A 16,555-nucleotide genomic window follows, 5' to 3' on the forward strand; every position below is an offset into this window, starting at 1 on the left:
GACTTCAGGGTCGTCCTTTACATTTGCAAGTGCTCGGAACGCGTATTTAAGAAAAATCCGAAGCAGAACTGTAAAACATAAGAATATCGACATATCAGGCGTGCTGACTCAATATGCGATTGCATTACACAACACGGTGCTTAATAGGGAGTGTAAAAAATTATGCGGACAACTTAGACGGTTTTGGTTTGGAGCTTGCTTAGGGGACGAATCGCTGTAGTAAAAAGAATGCAGATTGCGGGTTTTAGACATTGAAGTATTTGTTTAGAACATATTGCCTCAAATAAAATAATACTTTGACCAGGCGTACATTTCGACTCGCTAAAGTAAGCGGACGACTGCGTTCCTTATCTAGTAATCTACTTCTGTATCTATACTCTTCAAAACATCGTGAGGTGCATGACAGAGGGTACGTCTCATTGTATCAGTTATTAGGGTTTCTTCCCGTTCCATTCACGTAGGGAGCGCGGGATGAATGATTGTCGGATTGCCTCTGTGCGTGCAGCAATTATTCTGATCATACCCTCACGAAACCTGTGTGAACGATACGTAGGGCGTTGTAGCACACTCCTAGAGTCATCATTTAAAGCTGGTTCTTTAAACTTTGTAAGCAGACTATTTCGGGATAGTTTACGTCTGTCTTCAAGAGTCTTCCAGTTCAGTTCCTTCAGTATTCTGCGACTGTCTCCCCTGGATTAAACAAAGCTCTGACCATTCCTGCTGCCATTCTCTGAATACGTTCAATATCCTCTGCTAGTCCTATTTGGTAAGGGGCCAACACACTTGAATAATGTGGGTCGCAGGAGCGATTTGTAAAGAATCACCTTTGTAGACCGATTGCACTCCCAGTGTTCTACCAATGAATCAAAGTCTGCCACCTGCTTTACCCACAACTGAGGCTATGTGATCATCCCATTTCATAGCCTTACAAAGTGTTACACGCAGATATTTGTAAGAGTTGGCCGATTTCATTTGTGTCTCATTGATTTTTTAGTCATAGGATACTACGTTTTTTCTTTTTGCAAAGTGCACAGCTTGACTTTTCTAGACATTTGAAGTAAGTTATCAATCTTTGTACCACTCTGAAATCTTGTCAAGAGCTGGCTGAATATTTATGCAGCTTATTTCGGATAGTACTTCATTATAGATAACCACATCATCTGCAAAAAGCCTGCTGTTATATTAATATTGTTTGCAAGGTCATTAATGTACAACATGAACAGAAAGGGCCCCAACACGCTTCGCTGGGGCACACTCGAAGTTGCTTCTACGCCTGACCATGACTCTCCGTCCAAGACAACATGCTGCATCCTCCCTGCCAAAAAGTCCTCAGTCCAGTCACCAATCTCACTTGATACCCCATATGATCGTACTCTTGATAATAAGCATAGGTGTGGTACTGAGACAAATGCTTTTCGGAAATCAAGAAATACAGCATGTAGCCTACCTGATTGCCATGATCCATAGCTTTCAATACGTCACGTGAGAAAGCTGCAAGTTGGCTTTCATATGATCGATGTTTTGGTAGAATCCATGCTGGCTGGCACTGAGGAGGTCATTCTACTCAAGCTTCCTTATTGTGCTTCAGCTCAAAATATGTTCTAAGAGTCTACAATAAATCCATGTCAAGGTTATTGGACGGTCTTTTGTGGATCACTTCTACTACCCTTATTGTAGACTGGCGTATCCTGCGCTTTTTTCCAAGAACTGGGCACAGTTTTTTGTTCGAGGGATCTACGACAGATTAAAGTCAGAAGAGGAGCTAACTCAGCCACAAATTCAGTACAGAATGCGATAGTGATTCCATCGGGGCCTGGAGCTTTGTTCAGTTTTAACGATTTCGGATGTTCCTCAACATCACTGACACTAATACTTATTTCATTCATCTTTTCAGTGGTACGAGAATTAAATTGGAAAAATTCTCCTATGTAACGGAACGTCTGAAAACGGAGGTAAGCATTTCAGCTTTTGCTTTGCTACCTACAATTTCAGTTCCTGCCTCATTTGCTGGGGGCTGGACACTAAATTTGGTGTCACTAACAGCCTTTACTGAGGATCAGAATTTCTTTGGGTTCTGTGAAAGATTTTTCGACGATATTCTGCTACGGTGGTCACTGAAGGCATCACATATTGCTCTCTTGACAGCTAAACGCGTTTCATTCTGCATTTCTCTATCTATAACCCTACGCTTTATTTTACACCTATTATGGAGTAATCTGTTTCTTTAGAAATTTACTTACAGTGACTGTATACTATGGAGGATCCCTCTCATTATGGGCGGGTACATATATATCTAGCGCGTGGTCAACTATTCTTTTAAACTTGAGCCATAGTTGCTCTACATCCTCCTGCCCTGTGCTGAAAGTTTCAAGTACCTCGTTGAGATACGACACTATTGTCTTTTTTATCTAGTTTACTGAACACACACAAGCACACACACACACACACACACACACACACACACACACACACACACACACAGATATATATATATATATATATATATATATATATATATATATATATATATATTCCTCAAAATCCACCTCTCCAAACCTTCCAGGAATTTCTCACTTCCAGCCTTGCCTCTCAATCTTTCTTGAGAAACCTTAATCCTACTCCCAACATCACCACAGCTGAAGCCCAGGCTATCCATGATCTGAAGGCTGACCAATCCGTTGTCATTCTTCCAGCTGACAAGGGTTCCACGACCGTGGTACTTGAGCGTCGGGAGTATGTGGCTGAGGGACTGCATTAGCTTTCAGACAACACTACATACAAAGTTTGCCGAGGTAATCCCATTCCTGCTGTCCAGGCGGAGCTTCAAGGAATCCTCCCCCTACAAAACCTTTCACCAGACTCCATCAACCTCCTGACCCAACCGACATCCCGCACCCCTACCTTCTACCTACTTCTTAAAATTCACAAGCCCAAACATCCCGACCGCCCCATTGTAGCTGGCTACCAAGCCCCCACAAAACATATCTCTGCCTGTGTAAATCAACACCTTCAACCCATTACATGCAGTGTACCATCCTTCATCAAAGACACCAACCACTTTCTCGAACGCCTGGAATCCTTACCCAATCTGTTACCCCCGGAAACCATCCTTGTAACCATTGATGCCACTTCCTTATACACAAATATCCCACACGTCCAGGGCCTCGCTGCGATGGAGCACTTCCTTTTACGCCAATCACCTGCTACCCTGCCTAAAACCTCTTTCCTCATTACCTTAGCCAGCTTTATCCTAACCCACAACTTCTTCACTTTTGAAGGCCAGACATACCAACAATTAAAGGGAACAGCCATGGGTACCAGGATGGCCCCCTCGTATGCCAACCTATTTATGGGTTGCTTAGAGGAAGCCTTCTTGGTTACCCAAGCCGGCCAACCCAAAGACTGGTACAGATTTATTGATGACATCTTCATGATCTGGACTCACAGTGAAGAAGAACTCCAGAATTTCCTCTCCAACCTCAACTACTTTGGTTCCATCAGATTCACCTGGTCCTACTTCAAATCCCATGCCACTTTTCTTGACGTCGATCTCCATCTGTCCAATGGCCAGCTTCACACATCCGTCCACATCAAACCCACTAACAAGCAACAGTACCTCCATTATCAAAGCTGCCACCCATTCCCTTCTCTACAGCTTAGGTCTTCGTGGCAAACGAATCTGCTCCAGTCCTGAATCCCTGAACCATTACACCAATAACCTGAAAACAGCTTTCGCATCCCGCAACTACCCTCCCGACCTGGTACAGAAGCAAATAGCTAGAGCCACTTCCTCATCCCCTCAAACCCAAAAACTCCTACAGAAGAACCCCAAAAGTGCCCCACTTGTGACAGGATACTTTCCAGGACTGGATCAGACTCTGAATGTGGCTCTCCAGCAGGGACACGACTTCCTCAAATCCTGCCCTGAAATGAGATCCATCCTTCATGAAATCCACCCCGCTCCACCGAGAGTGTCTTTCCACTGTCCACCTAACCTTCATAACCTCTTGGTTCCCTATGAAATCCCCAAACCACCTTCCCTACCCTCTGGCTCCTACCCTTGTAACTGCCCCCAGTGTAAGACCTGTCCCATGCAACCTCCCACCACCACCTACTCCAGTCCTGTAACCCGGAAGGTGTACACAATCAAAGACAGAGCCACATGTGAAAGCAGTCACGTGATTTACCAACTGACATGCCTACACTGTGAAGCCTTCTATGTGGGAATGACCAGCAACAAACTATCCATTCGCATGATCGGACACAGACAGACAGTGTTTCTTGGTAATGAGGATCACCCTGTGGCTAAACATGCCTTGGTGCACGGCCAGCACATCTTGGCACAGTGTTACACCGTCTGGGTTATCTGGATACTTCCCACTGACACCAACCTGTCAGAACTCCGGAGATGGGAACTTGCCCTTTAATATATTCTCTCTTCCCGTTACCCACCAGGCCTCAACCTCCGCTAATTTCAAGTTGTCGCCTCTCGTACCTCACCTGTCATTCAACAACATCTTTGCCTCTGTACTTCCACCTCGACTGACATCTCTGCCCAACCTCTTTGGATTTACATATGTCTGTCTGTGTCTGTATATGTGCAGATGTGTGTGTGCGAGTGTATACCTGTCCTTTTTTCCCCCTAAGGTAAGTCTTTCCGCTCCCGGGATTGGAATGACTCCTCACCCTCTCCCTTAAAACCCACATCCTTTGGTCTTTCCCTCTCCTTCCCTCTTTCCTGATGAAGCAACCTTGGGTTGCGAAAGCCTGAAATTTGTGTGTGTGTTGTGTGTTTTTTATTGTCTCTATCAACATGTCAACGCTTTCTCGTTTGGTAAGTTACAGCATCTTTGTTTTTATATATATTTTTCCCACGTGGAATGTTTCCCTCTATTATATATATATATATATATATATATATATATATATATATATATATATATATATATATAGGGTGGTCCATTGATAGTGACCGGGCCAAATATCTCACGAAATAAGCATCAAACGAAAAAACTGCAAAGAACGAAACTCGTCTAGCTTGAAGGAGGAAACCAGATGGCGCTATGGTTGGCCCGCTAGATGACGCTGCCATAGGTCAAACGGATATCAACCGCGTTTTTTTAAATAGGAACCCCCATTTTTTATTACATATTCGTGTAGTACGTAAAGAAATATGAATGTTTTAGTTGGACCACTTTTTTCGCTTTGTGATAGATGGCGCTGTAATAGTCACAAACGTATAAGTACGTGGTATCACGTAACATACCTCCAGTGCGGACGGTATTTGCTTTGTGATACATTACCCGTGTTAAAATGGACCGTTTACCAATTGCGGATAAGGTCGATATCGTGTTGATGTATAGCTATTGTGATCAAAATGCCCAACGGGTGTGTGCTATGTATGCTGCTCGATATCCTGGACAACATCATCCAAGTGTCCGGACCGTTCGGCGGATAGTTACGTTATTTAAGGAAACAGGAAGTGTTCAACCACATGTGAAACGTCATCCACGACCTGAAACAAATGATGATGCCCAAGTGGGTGTTTTAGCTGCTGTCGCGGCTAATCCGCACATCAGTAGCAGACAAATTGCACTAGAATCGGGAATCTCAAAAACGTCGGTGTTGAGAATGCTACATCAACATCGATTGCACACGCACCATATTTCTATGCAACAGGAATTGCATGGCGACGACTTTGAACGACGTGTACAGCTCTGCCACTGGGCACAAGAGAAATTACGGGACGATGACAAATTTTTTGCACGCGTTCTATTTAGCGCCGAAGCGTCATTCACCAACATCGGTAATGTAAACCGGCATAATATGCACCATTGGGCAACGGAAAATCCACGATGGCTGCGACAAGTGGAACATCAGCGACCTTGGCGGGTTAATGTATGGTGCGGCATTATGGGAGGAAGGATAACTGGCCCCAGTTTTAACGATGGGAATCTAAATGGTGCATGTATGCTGATTTCCTACGTAATGTTCTACCGATGTTAGTACAAGATGTTTCACTGCATAGCAGAATGGCAATGTACTTCCAACAAGATGGATGTCCAGCACATAGCTCGCATGCGGTTGAAGCGGTATTGAATAGCATATCTCATGACAGGTGGATTGGTCGTCGAACATCATACCATGACCCGCACGTTCATCAGATCTGACGTTCCCAGATTTCTTTCTGTGGGGAAAGTTGAAGGATATTTGCTATCGTGATCCATCGACAATGCCTGACAACATGCGTCAGCGCATTGTCAATGCATGTGCGAACATTACGGAAGGCGAACTACTCGTTGTTGAGAGGAATGTCGTTACACGTATTGCCAAATGCATTGAAGTTGACGGACATCATTTTGAGCATTTATTGCGTTAATGTGGTATTTACAGGTAATCACGCTGTAACATCATGCGTTCTCAGAAATGATAAGTTCACAAAGGTACATGTATCACATTCGAACAACCGAAATAAAATGTTCAAATGTACCTACGTTCTAGATTTTAATTTAAAAAAACCTAACTGTTACCAACTGTTCGTCTAAAATTGTGAGTCATATGTTTGTGACTATTACAGCGCCATCTATCACAAAGCGAAAAAAGTGGTCCAACTAAAACATTCATATTTCTTTACGTACTACACGAATATGTAATAAAAAATGGGGGTTTCTATTTAAAAAAGAAACGCAGTTCATATCCGTTTGACCTATGGCAGCGCCATCTAGCGGGCCAACCATAGCGCCATCTGGTTTCTCCCTTCAAGCTAGACAAGTTTTGTTCTTTGTAGTTTTTTCGTTTGACGCTTATTTCGTGAGATATTTGGCCCGGTCACGATCAATGGACCACCCTATATACGGGGGCAGTTCATAAGTAATACAACACATTTTTTTTTAAACAGAGGTTATTTTATTCAGCATTGAAATACACCAGGTTATTCCCCAATCTTTTAGCTACACAACACTATTTTTCAACGTAATCTCCATTCAATGCTATGGCCTTACGCCACCTTGAAATGAGGGTCTGTATGCCTGCACGGTACCATTCCACTGGTCGATGTCGGAGCCAACGTCGTACTGCATCAATAACTTCTTCATCATCCGCGTAGTGCCTTCCACGGATTGCGTCCTTCATTGGGCCAAACATATGGAAATCCGACGGTGCGAGATCGGGGCTGTAGGGTGCATGAGGAAGAACAGTCCACTGAAGTTTTGTGAGCTCCTCTCGGGTGCGAAGACCTGTGTGAGGTCTTGCGTTGTCATGAAGAAGGAGAAGTTCGTTCAGATTTTTGTGCCTACGAACACACTGAAGTCGTTTCTTCAATTTCTGAAGAGTAGCACAATACACTTCAGAGTTGATCGTTTGACCATGGGGAAGGACATCGAACAGAATAACCCCTTCAGCGTCCCAGAAGACTGTAACCATGACTTTGCCGGCTGAGGGTATGGCTTTAAACTTTTTCTTGGTAGGGGAGTGGGTGTGGCGCCACTCCATTGATTGACGTTTTGTTTCAGGCTCGAAGTGATGAACCCATGTTTCATCGCCTGTAACAATCTTTGACAAGAAATTGTCACCCTCAGCCACATGACGAGCAAGCAATTCCGCACAGATGGTTCTCCTTTGCTCTTTATGGTGTCCGGTTAGACAACGAGGGACCCAGCGGGAACAAACCTTTGAATATCCCAACTGGTGAACAATTGTGACAGCACTACCAACAGAGATGTCAAGTTGAGCACTGAGTTGTTTGATGGTGATCCGTCGATCATCTCGAACGAGTGTGTTCGCACGCTCCGCCATTCCAGGAGTCACAGCTGTGCACGGCCGGCCCGCATGCGGGAGATCAGACAGTCTTGCTTGACCTTGCGGCGATGATGACACGCGCTTTGCCCAACGACTCACCGTGCTTTTGTCCACTGCCAGATCACCGTAGACATTCTGCAAGCGCCTATGAATATCTGAGATGCCCTGGTTTTCCGCCAAAAGAAACTCGATCACTGCCCGTTGTTTGCAACGCACATCCGTTACAGACGCCATTTTAACAGCTCCGTACAGCGCTGCCACCTGTCGGAAGTCAATGAAACTATAAGAGACGAAGCGGGAATGTTTGAAAATATTCCACAAGAAATTTCCGGTTTTTTCAACCAAAATTGTCCGAGAAAAAAAAAAGTGTTGCATTACTTATTGAACTGCCCTCGTATATGCTTGATTTAGTTGTCCTTTGTACTTTGGTAATCGTTGTTGTCACAATAGTGTCTTGGTTACTGATACCGATTTCGACGTGGACATCCTCAACGAGGTCAGGTCTATTTGTTGCCATACCTGAGGACAACGTATAGATTGAGTGTCACTTAATACTGCCATGTGTCTATTGTATTGTCAGTAGCGTACTTATCTGACCAATGGATATTGCGAAGCACAGTTTCATCATCAGAGCTTCACTCAGTTAGCGGTGCCGAACCTGCATTATTGTGACATCAATACGCCAGAAAAGCGTCTATTTCGGGGGTTACCACAACTTCCCAAATTTCAATTACGAACACACTACGACCTCCCATGTAATAAAACATTTCTTGCTTTTAGTGTAGATTCTAACGTAGCCTGCAAATTTTCATTAAGTTTAAACAGTAAACACTATAGTATTCTCAACAGTATTGCCCTCGTGGTAGTTAACATGCTCTTGGCAATGCAGTTCTTCTCCACTTTGGTACATGTTTGGATCAGTATATCAATATACGATATTGTTTCCATTATTCGTTCAATAAAATGCAGGTTTTTTTATTCCGATGCGCCCTGAAACGAGCACTTACTTCGCGATTGCAGTTAGATGTAGATTGCTGCTCTGTATTCTTGTTGCACAATGCGCAGTGCGTCCCATCAACTGACGTATGTTAGTCTTACTTTCTATCACACGAAACGCTCACTTTCCTCCCGTCTTATTTGGGATTTTGGTGTTCATTGACGAATGCTGGAATTATTTTCTACTTACTTCACTAATTGGTACATTTTTCCTACACTCCTGGAAATTGAAATAAGAACACTGTGAATTCATTGTCCCAGGAAGGGGAAACTTTATTGACACATTCCTGGGGTCAGATACATCACATGATCACGCTGACAGAACCACAGGCACATAGACACAGGCAACAGAGCATGCACAATGTCGGCACTAGTACAGTGTATATCCACCTTTCGCAGCAATGCAGGCTGCTATTCTCCCATGGAGACGATCGTAGAGATGCTGGATGTAGTCCTGTGGAACGGCTTGCCATGCCATTTCCACCTGGCGCCTCAGTTGGACCAGCGTTCGTGCTGGACGTGCAGACCGCGTGAGACGACGCTTCATCCAGTCCCAAACATGCTCAATGGGGGATAGATCCGGAGATCTTGCTGGCCAGGGTAGTTGACTTACACCTTCTATAGCACGTTGGGTGGCACGGGATACATGCGGACGTGCATTGTCCTGTTGGAACAGCAAGTTCCCTTGCCGGTCTAGGAATGGTAGAACGATGGGTTCGATGACGGTTTGGATGTACCGTGCACTATTCAGTGTCCCCTCGACGATCACCAGTGGTGTACGGCCAGTGTAGGAGATCGCTCCCCACACCATGATGCCGGGTGTTGGCCCTGTGTGCCTCGGTCGTATGCAGTCCTGATTGTGGCGCTCACCTGCACGGCGCCAAACACGCATACGACCATCATTGGCACCAAGGCAGAAGCGACTCTCATCGCTGAAGACGACACGTCTCCATTCGTCCCTCCATTCACGCCTGTCGCGACACCACTGGAGGCGGGCTGCACGATGTTGGGGCGTGAGCGGAAGACGGCCTAATGGTGTGCGGGACCGTAGCCCAGCTTCATGGAGACGGTTGCGAATGGTCCTCGCCGATACCCCAGGAGCAACAGTGTCCCTAATTTGCTGGGAAGTGGCGGTGCGGTCCCCTACGGCACTGCGTAGGATCCTACGGTCTTGGCGTGCATCCGTGCGTCGCTGCGGTCCGGTCCCAGGTCGACGGGCACGTGCACCTTCCGCCGACCACTGGCGACAACATCGATGTACTGTGGAGACCTCACGCCCCACGTGTTGAGGAATTCGGCGGTACGTCCACCTGGCCTCCCGCATGCCCACTATACGCCCTCGCTCAAAGTCCGTCAACTGCACATACGGTTCACGTCCACGCTGTCGCGGCATGCTACCAGTGTTAAAGATTGCGATGGATCTCCGTATGCCACGGCAAACTGGCTGACACTGACGGCGGCGGTGCACAAATGCTGCGCAGCTAGCGCCATTCGACGGCCAACACCGCGGTTCCTGGTGTGTCCGCTGTGCCTTGCGTGTGATCATTGCTTGTACAGCCCTCTCGCAGTGTCCGGAGCAAGTATGGTGGGTCTGACACACCGGTGTCAATGCGTTCTTTTTTCCATTTCCAGGAGTGTATATTTCCGCCGGTGACTTCTTTCTAACCTACCTGCATGTAATCCAGCGCACCTGTATCTCGTATTCAGTTTAAAAGACTGTGGGTGGGCGGAAGGGCACTATTTCTTTCCCTCTCTCAACAGAACTTGTCGCCCCCACTTTTAACAAGCCTGATGGCTCAGTTTTAAATAATAATAATAATAGTAAAATACATGAAATTAAATAATAAAATTTTGATGTAATAATAATAAGTCTACAACAGTGCTTAGTACACAGCTTAAGCAGAACTTCCAAGAAATTGCGATTCAAAGAAATACAACATTTAAAATGCATTCGTCCAAAAATTTGAAAAAAATGTATGTGACTAGCTATTTATTTTAGATCTACAATAGTAACCTCGCAATCTACACGTTCTAAAACCGAAGTGTGCAGTCACCATCGTTAGTACTACTGGACTGAATACAGTCTGTGTAAATTTGTGTGCTATGAGTTACACTGCCTTAAGACAAATACACAGTTTCTAACTGCAATACTTGTCTTACTGTGTTAAACTTTTAACATAAAACTATTCATCTTAATGAGTGGGTTGTGGCAGCATTTTAAATTTTTTAATTAGACCAAAAACTGTATGAAATGCTGAAAACAAAATTTTGTTTCTCTGGAAGCCGTTAGATAGGTAACCTGCAACTGAGATAGTGCACCAGGTTAGCCGTGTAGTAATAACAGCACAAAAATGCTACTGTCGGAGCATAAAAATGCGAATATGTTCCCAATTAAAAGACTCTGACAGGAAAGTGGAGAACCAGTTGCTTCAATCCTCGTTCCACCTTTCCCACCAAAAATTTTGGCATGCGAACAGATTCGCACTCTGTTAATGTGGAGCGTTCTAAATCCTTTTACCCAGTCTCTCGTTGTAATGACGCCTTCATATGCAGCGTCTCTCACTGACTGCCACTGTCCATAGCGTCTCTCTCCTACTGTATCTCTTTTCTCCCATTGATTTACAGACTATCCCACTGCCACGGTCTCCTCTCTCACCAGTGGCGGATCTTAGATTTTGTTTTGGGAGGGGCTTGACCCAACTGAGCGTAGGCTTTCTCAAGGTAAACATTAATATACTAAAAAGCACACGTAATTTTATTTTGCTCATTTGACACATAGCGAGTCTCCTCGGATAACGCTTTGGAAATTCTTCAATGACTTCGACAGGTTGTTAGGCGCCAGATAAATCTCGGTGAATATACATGGCAGCCAAACCATTCAACCTGTCATTCGTCATTGTCGTACGAAGGTACAACTTTATCAGTTTAAGCGAAGAGCAGCTACGCTCCACACTACAAGTAGATACTGGTAATGTAGCGAGAATTTGTGCCTCGCGGTCTAAGGCGCCATGTCACAAAATTCGCGGCCCCTCCTGCCTGAGGTTCGAGTCCTCCCTCGGGCATGGGTGTGTGTGTTGTTCTTAGCATAAGTTAGTTTAAGTAGTGTGTAAGTCTAGGGACCGATGACCTCAGCAGTTTGGTCCCACAGGAATTCAAACACATTTGAACACACACATTTCGAGAATTTGTAAAAGAATTTTTATACTGGGGAAAGATTCATTTGTCACTTGATGTGCCTCTGATGCTGTTTTGGGGGTGGGGATGTTCCCTTTCTCTTCAGAGCTCCTTCCAAAGAGTTATATCTCCTGATAGCGAGAGAAGATGAGGCAAGTCGCTGTTGTAAAGATGTGCAGCTGCCACTAAAGAGTTCAGATTTTCTGTTTTTACGACGGCATTTGGTATAAGGGTGAACAGGTCGAGAATTGAAGAGTGTTCTGCTCTCGAAGAGCGACTCCTCAACTGTCCCAATACAAAATCGATGAAAGGAAGGAATACGTTCAATCTGAAACAAAACACGACATGGCATTATTCTCGAATTCGAAAGAACAGAAGAACAGAAAGAAATGCTGCATCAAGCAAAAATCGTGTATGTGTATTATAGGATTATTTTATTTGTACTATTCCTTAGCATCAGGTGCTCCTATATTTGAGCGATGAGCAGAACGTTTGGCGATTCTGGGTGCCTGCACTGGGATGTCCAAAGGTTCTACAATATGACACGCCTATTGTTTAGTTTAGTTTAGTTATGTCGTGTTCCGTAGATCATTTTTACGATTATTTTATCGATATGATGTGGCACAAGTCAGATTACAAGATATATATACACACATGAACAGTGCTAATATTAATATTACTGAAATTTTTAGTTCTACACATGCAACTACATTTAGAGCTACTTTTTTTTTTCTTCTTCTTCATGTGCCGTCTCCTCTAAGAAGGTTGGCTGTCATCATGGCAATTTCTGATCTTGATTTGGCTGATCTAAGGAGTTCTGACGTTGAACAGTTGTACCAATTTTTTAAATTGTCAATCCAGGATGTCCGTCTTCTACCCCTCGTTCTCTTCCCACAAATTTTCCCTTCTAGTATTATTTGCAATATTTTGTAATTTACTCCCCTAATAACATGGCCTAAATATTGTAGCTTCCTTACTTTAATAGTTTTAATTAATTCTTTTTCCTTTCCCATTCTTCTTAGGACATCTTGATTAGTAATCCTCGACACCCAACTAATTCTAAGTATTCTTCTATATGCCCACATTTCAAAAGCTTCTAAACTGTTCATGTCCTTCTTTTTCAATGTCCACGCTTCCATTCCGTATAATAATTTTGAGAATACATAGCATCTTAGCAACCTCATTTTTGTGTTTAAACAAATGTCTCTCGAACAGAATGCATTTTTCATCTTATTAAAGATACTTCTGGCCTGTCCTATTCTCGATTTAATTTCTTCTGAGCTTTCAATCTCCTCATTTACAATTACAATTTTTTTTTTTTTACCAGTTCTGAAACAGAAATACGTCCATGGAACAGAAGGAGTCATCCAAAAGAAATGATTTTAAGCTACCTGCCAGACACTTTATGTTGTTGGGCACATGATCAAAGAATTTTGTTGCTGAATAATGTACTCCTTTTTGAGCAATTGACGGCTTCAATAACGGATAGGAAAGGCCATTTTTCCCTCTAGTGTTGTACGTATGAACATCACTGCTCTTCGCGAATTGAGATGGACTATTTATAATGAATTTCATTAACGAATATACAAATATGTACTCTGATGATGCAGTTAAAATACCCAACACCTTGAATAGGTGCCTACATGATGTCTTTGGGTGAACACCATTAATTATTCTCACTGCTCTCTTTTGTGCAATCAGTACTTTATGTCTAAGTCGTGAGTTACCCAAGAAAACTATTCCATAAGACATTATTGAGTGGAAATATGCAAAGTACGTTAGGAGGCTGATCTGTTTATTACCAAGACTAGCGATTATATGAAGAGCGAAAGAAGCTGAACTTATAGTTTGAGAAGCTCAGTAATATGCTCCTTTCAATTCAAGTTGTCATCAATGTGAACACCCACAAGTTTGGAGAAATCTACCCTGTTAACTGAGCCCTGTTCATATGCTACATCAGTTGTCGGTATGACTCTGTTTGATGTACAGAACCGGATAAGTGAGTTTTTTCAAAATTAAGGGAGAGTCCATTTTCTGACAAAGACTTAATAATTCTTTGAAAGATATCCTTAACAGTATCTTCAGCTGCTTTTCCTGGAATGGGATTTATTATAACACTCGTGTCATTTGAAAAAAGTACTAGTTCTGCTTGCTGAGAGGTGATTCACATGAATAAGTAACAGCAGAGGATCCAAAATTGAACCCTGTTGGACTCCCTTTGAGATAACTCCCCATTCACTAGAATTTACCACCCTCCCAAAATTATATGTGTTATTCAGCAGAACTTTTTGCTTTCTGTTCGTTAAGTATGATTCAGAACAGCTGTGGGTATAGCCTTCAATTCCATAAAACCTAAGTTTTTCTAAGAGTGTGACACGATCAACACAGTCAAATGCCTTGGAAAGATCACAAAAAATACCAACTGGCAATAATTTGTTGCTTAGGGCTCGTACTATTTGATGGGTAAATGTGTAGATAGCATTCTCAGTCGGGTAACCCTTCCGGAATCCGAACTGTGACATGCTGAGTAAATTATTTTCACTTAAACGTGAGACTACTCTTGAATACATAACCTTTTCGAATATTTTAGAAAATGAAGTCAGCAATGAGATTGGTCTGTAGTTATGTAAGTCACCCTTGTCGCCTTTCTTATGAAAAGGTTTGGCAATTGCTTATTTCAATCTGTCTGGAAAAATTCCCTGGACCAGCGAAGCATTACATATATCACTAAGGACTCCACTTATTAAATTAGAACAATACTTCAAAATTCTGTTAGAGACTCCATAAACACCACATGAGCTCTTGTGTTTCAATATATTTATAATTCCCTTAATTTCAGTGGGGGACGCTGGTGCTATTTCTAAAGGCCTTACCACCTGACGCAGTTAGCTTCCATTCTGAAATTAAAGCCCTTACAGTATTGGAAAAACAGCTAGTTCATTCTGCAACATTTCACCTTTCTGTTTGTAATGGAAATTAGAGTTCTACCCTTTGCCAAATCATTTCCTTCCATTTACTAGGTATGAGGATGATAACAGTAACAACCATGTCATTAATTTAAACCATTAACTTTTCCTATTTGTGTGTTCATGCTACTTAACAGTGATGTTGCTATTGGCTGATTACATCAAGTGTCCTATGCTTTGAATATCTGCTGTCATTGGCTGGCGAGCTCAACGTGACATGAGCTATGACTGGCATACAAAATCACATTGCAGTCTAAAGGCCTAAAGTCCTGGGGAATGACATTTTCAACATTTTTTTTCTGCTTCTTCAACGAACCCTTTAACCCTATTTTAGCTACTACATTCAGAAAGTGATTGTTAAAAATGCTTGCAACTTGTGAATTATCACTCACAACATAATCATTTAGCTTTATTGCTTGGTATGCTGTGCACGGTCAGGCTGTCCCGTCCCCCGTTTGACAATGTTCCATATAGTCTTCACGGGTTTGTCGCCGGATCACGTTATGCAAATTCCACAATATTTCCTCGGAGCAACTGTCCGACATGTTCAGGGGGTCAACGTTGCTGGTGGCTAGGCACGACTGACGGTTTCCGCACGTCGACGCCCCGTTTCTGGAACGCGCGCTAAGCATACGCAGGCGCGGAAATCCCGCATACGCAATGATTTGCAGTTAGATGGTGCCATATTCAAACTCCTGCCGAAAATCGCAGAGCGGCTCTCCTGCGCGTGCGCTGCTTTTGCCAACAGTGCGACCAGGCGTTACTCACCAACGGCCGTACTAGACCAATGTTATGACGGGCCTGTTATCGAAGAATCTTGATTTTCTTTTAAATTTTCTATTGAATCACGACACGAAAATCAAGATTCTTCGATAACAGGCCCGTCATAACATTGGCCTAGTACGGCCGTTGGTGATAACATCTGCTCGCACTGTTGGCAGACGCAGGGTTCAGCGCAAGCGCAGGAGAGCCGTTCTGTGATTTTCGGCAGGAGTTTGAATATGGCACCATCTAATTGCAAATCATTGCGCATGCGCAATTTCCGCGACTGCACATTCTTAGGCCGGTATTACACTATCAAATTTCTTTGTCAAATATCTTTGTCAAAAATCTTTGATGGCGTAATAGGAAGTTTGTCAAATGTCGTCCAATATTTGATCAAATCTAGGGCCTCGCTGTAGTGTTTTTATAAACATTGCCGGTAAATACAATTGGTGTCTACCGACAACTGCAAAATTAATAGAGATGTATGAAGCTGATAAGGCATTTTACTACGTGAGGAACCCTGAGTACAAAAATACATTAAGATTGGAGACCTGACCTGACCTGACCTAACCTAACCTAACCTAACCTAACCCTCTCCTGTAGCAAGGAATCGGAGTGTTACAGTGAGCCTGTCTTCTGAAGATGTAGCAGTTCTTAAGTGAATATTGTGCTTTGTGATGTGAGGATACACTTCACTGAGCACATACAGAAATGTATGCTCATCCATTCTTAAGTAACAGATGTACGACTTGACGTCTTCCACTGTAAGCTCACGTAACAAGTTTTGTTGAATGCTTTTATCGTGTCGTCGTAAAACCCACGGCTTCCCCCAGATTAGATTAGTTTTTCGTTTCATA

Source organism: Schistocerca americana, chromosome 2, assembly GCF_021461395.2.
Source record: "Schistocerca americana isolate TAMUIC-IGC-003095 chromosome 2, iqSchAmer2.1, whole genome shotgun sequence".
Classification (NCBI taxonomy): domain Eukaryota; kingdom Metazoa; phylum Arthropoda; class Insecta; order Orthoptera; family Acrididae; genus Schistocerca; species Schistocerca americana.